At 37.0% G+C, this 8,605-nt stretch overlaps 1 non-coding gene across 1 annotated transcript; it reads right to left on the bottom strand.

Annotated features, from left to right (window-relative positions):
* Positions 1 to 236: 236 nt before the first annotated feature.
* On the bottom strand, positions 237 to 307 carry trnag-gcc. The gene has a single exon. It is a non-coding gene; the product is annotated as a tRNA-Gly (tRNA).
* Between the last annotated feature and the right edge of the window lie 8,298 nt (positions 308 to 8,605).

Here is an 8,605-nt window from a genome sequence, read left to right as displayed (position 1 = left end):
TTCCAACTTGGTTGTGTTGTTTGAAATTACATAAATGCATCCACTTCATTATTTAAAATGCTTCGAGGAAATACTCACTTTCCCTGATATACCTGCATAGATCCACATCATCAATATAAACTCAAAACACAGCATTTTTGCTCATCTTCACCATATGTTTGAGGAAAAAGATGTCAACGTTATAAATCTAACACCTTAGTTTCATTATAGAAAACATTAAGGGGGGAAAAGATTCCTGCATTGGCCGGGAATCGAACCCGGGCCTCCCGCGTGGCAGGCGAGAATTCTACCACTGAACCACCAATGCTTAGATGGAAGCATGCTTCTACTCACAGGTCATAAAAGGCATGCGTCACCAGATCCTGCTACTCCACTCAACAAAACAGGGGGAGGGGCGAGAGCAGTACAGAGAAAAAGAATGCTGTTGAAAGTGAAAACAAGGAAATAGCTTTGAGTTCTTCCCCTTTTATGTGCAATGTGTGTGTTCCGGGTTTGTCGTGCTCTTGCTACAGAGAAGCTGGTCTGTTTGCTGTGTCTCTATGATTTGTACAGTTAAAGAACCAATTATTCATGAAAAAAGCTCAATGGTAGCATTGCTCTCAATGAAAAATGTATTCAGTGATAAGGTTCTGCATCAGGGTATGTAAACAATGTACAAAAGAAATAATGACAAATAACGACAGAAAGGCATTCAAAACAGTTCTACAAGATGCACTTTGTACACTCCCACTTGTATTTTAGTAGCACTTCACTTATTACAACTTATTAAGGAAATACGTATATGGTATTTGTCACGTTGAGAAACAATTGGATGTACGGTGTTGCTATTCTGCACTACATGTACTTACAATAGAAAAAAAAAAGTTATGAATGAAAATGCACTAGCAACCTAAAATGGATTGCCTGAAAAGATTGTGATATTTCTCACTTCCCCCTCTCTGAAGGACCAGATGGCTCTCCTACATGGGTTTTGAGGAGGAAGCAAGTAAAAACATAAAATAATTTCAGGCAACAAATTTCGGTTGACAAAGAAAATATATGAATTGGTGCTAAGTAGTGGAGACGAAAACACAACATCGCCCTCTACTGTTCAAGTGCTGAGGCAGGTATCATCCACCTAAAAAAAGTCCAAAACGTACAATACGTCGCTATGGCCATCGGTTTGATAAAATGCTTATCATCCTACAATGTAGGCAATCTATAGACGACAGGACGACCGTCTGCAAATGTGCACAAGACCATGACCAACGTAGAATTGTAATCTCACCATGAAAAAACTTGGAAATTTACAAGCTGCGGAAGGCTACATGCATCAACTATGATGAAAATAAGGCAAAACGACTAAAATAGGCTACACAAGGACGTACACGAAGCATGGTGTTATTAGGACTACAGTCCTAAAGACGGCTATACATTATGAATATTATAATTTGACAAGGTGTAATTTACTGTACTATAAAGCTAGCATAAGCTAACGTGAATGGCTTTGCTAGCTAGCAAGTTATGTTAGCTTAGCTAGCTAATATAACGCACAAAAAGTATGATAATGACTCCTCTTAGCATCAAAACATGTGAAATATATCGACAGCCAAAGAAACAACTAACAAATATTATGTCGGACAGTACTTACAAATCAAATGCATATGACCCAAAGAAGAGTTAACTTCACACGAGAAAACAAAACTACATTTTAACTTCACACGAAAATCCGGATAGACATGCTCGCTTTACCTTGCGTTGCTCGCTCGTGGGGGTGCCAGCCTGCCAGGGTGATTATGCAGCTTTTCTTGAAGTCTTAAACGTAGCACGGTTAGGCTATTAATAAAAATGATAATTTTTGCTATAAAAATATATGTTCATCCAATTTATTCAATACATTCATACACACGTAGAGAATAACTGAAGCTTATATTTTATTATAAAGAAAAATCTTTGCACATTGGGGAATGGGGACATTTTTATAATATTAAAGTTTCAAAGGTGCATTTGATGACTTGAATTTGACTTTATACATTGGTTCTTGTGATATTTATGATTACTAATTCCAAGGCTCAGCACAGATATGCATGTTTTGTGCTAGCTGGACAAGTCCAAATTGTGAGTATAGTGCTTGTGTGCATCATGAATAAAATGGCTCACAACAGGTAGAACTAATACTAGGTATTCTGTGTGTTTTTTGTATTAGTGACATAGACAGTAATAAACCTGAAACTTACAGATGAATAAAGTCTTCACCTCACCAAATCTTTGGGTGTTTTCCATTTAATGGTCAAACTAAATCTAGATCGATGCAAATGCTATTGGGGTGTGATTCGTTTGAGTATTTGAACTCGGGCGGACACATGGGTACAAATTCTCTGACATTATATACACCTGGGTGTTAATTGATACATGGGCTATTTCCACCCCTCTGAGACTGGGTCCTCTCTAGGTTTCTTCCTAAAATTCGGCCTTCATAGGGAGTTTTTCCTAGCCACTGAAATTCAACACTACTGTTGTTTGCTCCTTGGGATTTAAGGCCGAGTGTCTCTGTAAAAGCACTTTGTAACAACTGAATGGTGACAAATTGATTGATGAGACACTCGTTTTAGTGCCGATTTGTTCCTGGTGATAAGGCAGAGATTTCGGCGACGGGTCTCTACGCCGACTCGTACCCAGCGAACAGGGTTTTCAATGTTGTGATGCTTCATCCATACACTGTGTAAAACAATGGCCAAAGCTAACAAAGCAGTCACCGCACTGCGATCAAGTTGCAAAGTCAACAAACACCTCAAACTATTTCTCGTTTGTAACGTTAGGTATAAACACTTTAGAAACAAGTATGCCACACATCTGGGAATATCATAAGTTAATTCATCCACCAGTTAAACTGGGCTGTGGACAAATATAAGTTAAATTAAGCAAATAAAGGAGTATGACAAGGAGTGTACTAAGTTACTGGCAGACATTGTATGATTTCAAGTTTCTATGAATATATGTACAGGTATTTTACTCCTTAGAATAAATTAACCTGTCAATTTGCTTTTGAACCATTGTATTTAAAATGATTGAGAGATCTGGTAAGTCTTGTCTAGTTGTCAAAAGGATTAGTTGGATTGACACAGAGCCTACTTTGAAAAGGGTTATGAGGCTTAACCTTATTATTTATGCAAGGTGCACTTTGGAGATAATTGTCTTTTTTTCTTTGTTCTTCTTAGCAGATTGACAGCGACGTCATCGTGCTCATGGATGATGCAACGCAAATTACATTCCCTCCCATGGAGACTGAATCACCCTCTTCAATTACTGTTAAAGCCTCCCCTCAATAGGATTTGATCAGTATGCAACAATGCCTGCTATGTCAGATTTGGATGAATATATCAAAATCTACTTCAGACCTTCTTTCAGTAACAAAGAAATACTTGCAATTTTAGCACACAACAGTCAAATAATAATAAGTGTCCGGACTTTAAAGAGAATTTGTAGAAGACTTGGTCTGTTCAGAAGGAAGAATCAGTCTGACTTGGACGAAGTGCTGGCTTTTGTTCAACATGAGATCATGACCAATGGACAGATGCAGGGTTACCGTTGGCTACATCTTCGTGCAGTTCAACAGGGATTTGTTGTATCACAAGATACCATCAGACACATCATCAAATTGGTTGATCCACAAGGTGTGGAATTAAGACGAGCCAGACGCTTGAGAAGATGTCAATACAGCTGCAGAGGGCCAAATGCGCTTTGGCATATGGATGGCTAGGATTAGTTAAAGCCCTATGGCATTGCCATCAATGACTGTATACTGTAGATGGCTTTAATCGCTATGTGTTATGGATGGAGGCCTATACTACGAACAGTGATCCTAAAGTAGTTGCAAGTTACTTAATCAGTTTCAAGCATAGGGGGATGTCCATAGAGGAATCATGCATACAGGGGAACAGAAAATGGTTGTGTAGAAGAAATGCATATATTTCTGCGACGCAACCACCCAGACAGTTTTGCAGGGGAGAGAAGTTTCCTTTATGGAAGAAGCACAGCAAACCAGCGCATTGAGGGATGGTGGGGTACCCTCCGCAAACAAAGTGCACAGTTCTGGATGGACTTATTACAAACTTTTCAGGATGACAGCCACTTCACAGGAGACTTTTTGGACAAAAGTCTCATCCAATTCTGTTTCCTTAATCTTGTTCAGGTAATAATCTTTCGTCACCTTCTGAAATGAGTCAGTAATAAATGAAGTATAGTAATAATGATAACAGTTACATCGGTTATAACACTGATTGCATGCTTTGCTCGGTTTCACTTTTTGAACTCTCGCTTAAGGGGCTAAGCGAGAGTTTGAAAAGTGAAGCCGAGCAAAGCCTGTAAGCAGGAATCCATGTAGGCCCAAAAATAATGCCACAACCCTGCGCAATATATTCTGTCATCAAGCGCAGCCATGCAGCTACCAGTGATTTGCAGTGTCTCGGTTCAAAAAATTTTAGGTTATTTTACATTAAAACATCTTGCTTATTTTGCATTTAATGAAATACTGTAACATTATAACTATGATACAAATGTTCAATTAGTGCGACTTATCACAATATGACAGATGATTGATCATTGATCAGTTACAGCTTCATACAGATTTGTTTGATTTAAACAGTGATACTGTAGTAATGTAGCCCACAGTAAATTTTTCACTGCAACTTTTGCCAACCTGAGAGTTGTCTTAATGTCCACAGAGTCAGTGTTACCCTAATGCACACCTAAGGACATTTTAGTATTTTGCTTGTGCCTTTGTATATGGCAGTCATCTTTGGCCATATTTATCTCAGGATTTTATGCTGCAATTATCTTGGCATGAATTTATTTTTTTATTAGATTCCATTTACTTTGTTTTGAAAAGGTGGAAGCTGAAATGTAAAACTGGAGCTGACAACTCAATTGCATTAGCAGAAGAAGTTGACAGCTGAAACATGTTGCGGACACAGCTGAATAGCAAATAATACAAGTGCTGCATATAAGCCCTGCTATGTCCTGTGACACCCTGCAGTGCCCTGCTATGCCATGAACTACTACAACTACTATTTCTAGTCACTGATCCATTATATTTATTGTGACTATTATTGCCACTGTTCATCACACCCCCAACCGGCACCGCCAGACACCGCTGAGATAACTCTTGTTATGATTTGATACTATAAATAAAATTGAATTTAAATTGAATTGAATAAGGAGAAATAAAATGCCATAAAAATGCGAAGGAAGACATTTTTTTCATATCTGATGTAAAACTCACTATCCCCCTGTTAAGATACACTTACTGTCTGGCACTTTTATTTTGAGAAACTAGATCCATCTCTAGTTTTCTGTTCATGTACTGTGAACATTCAAGTCTTTCATTCAGAGCCTCCTGTTAGTATACAGTTACTGTATTAGTAAAGTATTACGGTGTCAGTGCAGCATTGTTCTGTGTGCCCATGCTGTTTGCCATTATCTTGCTGCTTAGTATTACAGTAATTAGAGTGGCATGCTGTATCTGTTCACTGTTGACTTCAGCTGATGAAATGCAGAAAACCTAGGGTTCAGTTTAGGCAGCAGTTGCATAGTTTAAGACCAACTATATCACATGTTTGTAGTCTGTATTTACTGTGTTAGTTTCTCTGCATGATGAACTTGATGAAGTTGTCGACACATGGAATTCACACAAATACAGACAACGATCAAGTGATGATGTAGCGTCGGGTCGGCCATTTGTAATGTACTCATTTCCAGAGTTGCACAGTGCTGAGGATAGACTGAAACCAGTTGTCATGGAGGAAGTCACTTAGTGTATGGAAGAGTGTACTCCTAAAGGCCAGTTTCTGTGTAACAAAACTGTTTTTGAACTGTGTTGTCTCCTAATGGAGGAGAAAGGATGGGATGCTCCAGCAGATCCACTTGATGCAGCTGATGTGTACATCATGTTAAAAGAGGAAATACAGAAAATTATTTGATGTGTGGATGTTGGATGCAAACAAAATGCCAACTGTTAAGAGATGAAATTAGAAAACTACAATTCAAGACCCTTAATAAGAATAGCAAAATTGTAGTTACATTTCTATTTCAAAAAGTAATTAGTCAGTTTAAGATTTTTTCTGCAAAAAATGGGGACAAATGAGTGTTAGGTACTATACTATATGCAGTGAGGACATATGAGGAATAAACTGGGTTCTAGAGCTTGTAAGCAGTGAAAGAACTTAAGATGGTTTAAAACAACCCACCATAGTGTTATATGTATATTAAGTTGTTTTATTTTGCCAAATATGTATAAAGAATATAGGCCTTGCTATTCCATGTGTTCCTAAGAAATGTTTGACCCCCAGCAACACCATTTTCATGTTGTATTTATCTGATCATCGTGCATCTACTATTAAAAATTTCAGCATAACTGTTTTAGGTTTTGTGTAAGCTCATTCTAGGTAAATTGCTAGCTCTGTTTAATTTTGACTAGTTGACACCTTGCACTGGGTGACTTGTTTTTAATCCCAGTTGGATTATTATTTTTTTTAACACTTAAAATATGAATGACTAATAAACACTTTGTAATATTCTTGAACTGTATTTTAAACCTAATTTACCCCATCACTTTTACCCATATGGAAAGCTTTATCAACATTCAATTGAATACCTGAATACAAATGTGAAAAAGTAACATTTTATTAACATTAAAACTTATTTACATATTACTTATAAACTTATTTACATACATATTAAACATTTTATTGGTAATACAATAATAAGATGGTTAAATCTGATAACCACATAGCCTGGTCTGTAAAGTGCATATAACCAGAATTACGTGACTTTTTAAACTAACATTTGACTATTAAAAGTAACAATTAACATGTTTACAGGAAAGAGGCTTTGAAAGAAATCTCAACTAAAGAGATGGTCACAAGCTAAAAGTGCATGAACACCACATGACCAGATCATTAATACCCCAGGTCAACATTGGCTATTCAACCAGGGTCAGTTACCTTAAAAGTTATATCATAAAATCAAAATCATACATGTAGTGTATAATTAAGGCAAGTGTTAATGCTTATGACAACCTGCAAAGCTATATGCCAGACATGCTTTTAGTAACAAAGAAATACCTTCTCGTATTGAATTAAAATGAGAACCTGAGAATTTGGAACATGGATTCCTAAACTACAGCCATTTGGCATTGCTAGTATCAAATGTGTTGATCCACAAGGTAATGTAAGAACGCACAATTATCAGACTGCATTGTATAGTGCATGTGCAATATTAAACAGTAAATGTATCCAAATTAAAAGCCATCAGTTTTGCTGCTCACAACAATTCTTGCAATGCTGGATTTAGATGACTTAATCAAAACTTTCTTTCAGTAACAAAGTAATATTTGCAATTTTAGCACATAATAATCAGATAGTAATAAGTAAACTTTAAAGACAATTTGTATCATGAACACTCCGTATTTATTTCAAATGCTAGAAGGGGTGTGGTAAGTTGTTGCCCATCTGTCTTGTGTAACATTTACCCAAAGGGCGGGCTGTCCCCCCCACCTTATCCTTCTCAACTCCTGAGGAGACACAATGTCTGGATAATCAACAGAGACACTAAAGGGTTTTACAGATTTACGAGTACCCCTCTAATCAACCGGTGGCGGTCAAGGATGTCTCCTAGTCAAACACCAGATCCCTCTCAGCATCTTTAACTAGTAACTCATTCATACATGTATAGGACCAAGTATACATCAGTTCAAGAATTTCCACAACAACATGAATTCAATTGAAGCCAGCAAAGACATATAATGCAACATTTTGCAAACATGGGTAAAATTGTATAGACTGGGAAATTAACAATAGTGTTGAAAAACTGCCAGCCTTTCTTTTAGATTATGTATGGTTGTAATTAGTTCAGACTTAAAAAGATTGGTCAGGGGTGCCCAAACTTTTTCCTATGAAGGGCCAAAAATCTAACTTGATTGAGGGCCGTGGGCCAAAAGTAAATTTTGCATCATAAATCAAAGTGTATTACATTAAAGTTGCTATGGGTTTATTTATTTCATAATATTTAAAATAAAAATAAAACAACTTTAATCTGATTAACTAATGCAGTTTTATTTGTAAAGTTTTGCATATTAATGAACTTATTACAATAAAACCAACAATCCCAAGTGTTCAATGTACAATACAGTTCAATGCCAAATACACAAGCAATAATAAAACCTTTCTTGTGCTGATGAAGGACGTAGCAGCGCGCTCTGTTCAGATCGAAGTCCAGCAAGCAGCTCGTTAGCCTTCTGTTTTCGCGCCTCGCCACTGTACTTTGAGAAAGCTGCAGAATGTTTTGTTTCATAATGACGACGGATATTGTACTCTTTTAAAACAGCAACAGACTGTTTGCAAACTAGACATACTGCCTTTGATTTTACTTCTGTGAATAAAAACTTCTTGCCAAGCTTTTTTAAAATGTCTCTTGTCTGTGTGCCACTGCCTTGATTTCTCCATTATTGCGTTTAATTTGTTGACGTTTATTGACGTCAGGTGTCGCAAAGCACGCGGTGCTGCACCTTGAATTGCGCATTTACAGGAAAAAATCGAATTAATTTACATTTAATCTAAACATTTAATTT

Source organism: Esox lucius, chromosome 2, assembly GCF_011004845.1.
Source record: "Esox lucius isolate fEsoLuc1 chromosome 2, fEsoLuc1.pri, whole genome shotgun sequence".
Taxonomy (NCBI): domain Eukaryota; kingdom Metazoa; phylum Chordata; class Actinopteri; order Esociformes; family Esocidae; genus Esox; species Esox lucius.
This window is presented reverse-complemented; position numbering and strand designations above follow the sequence as displayed.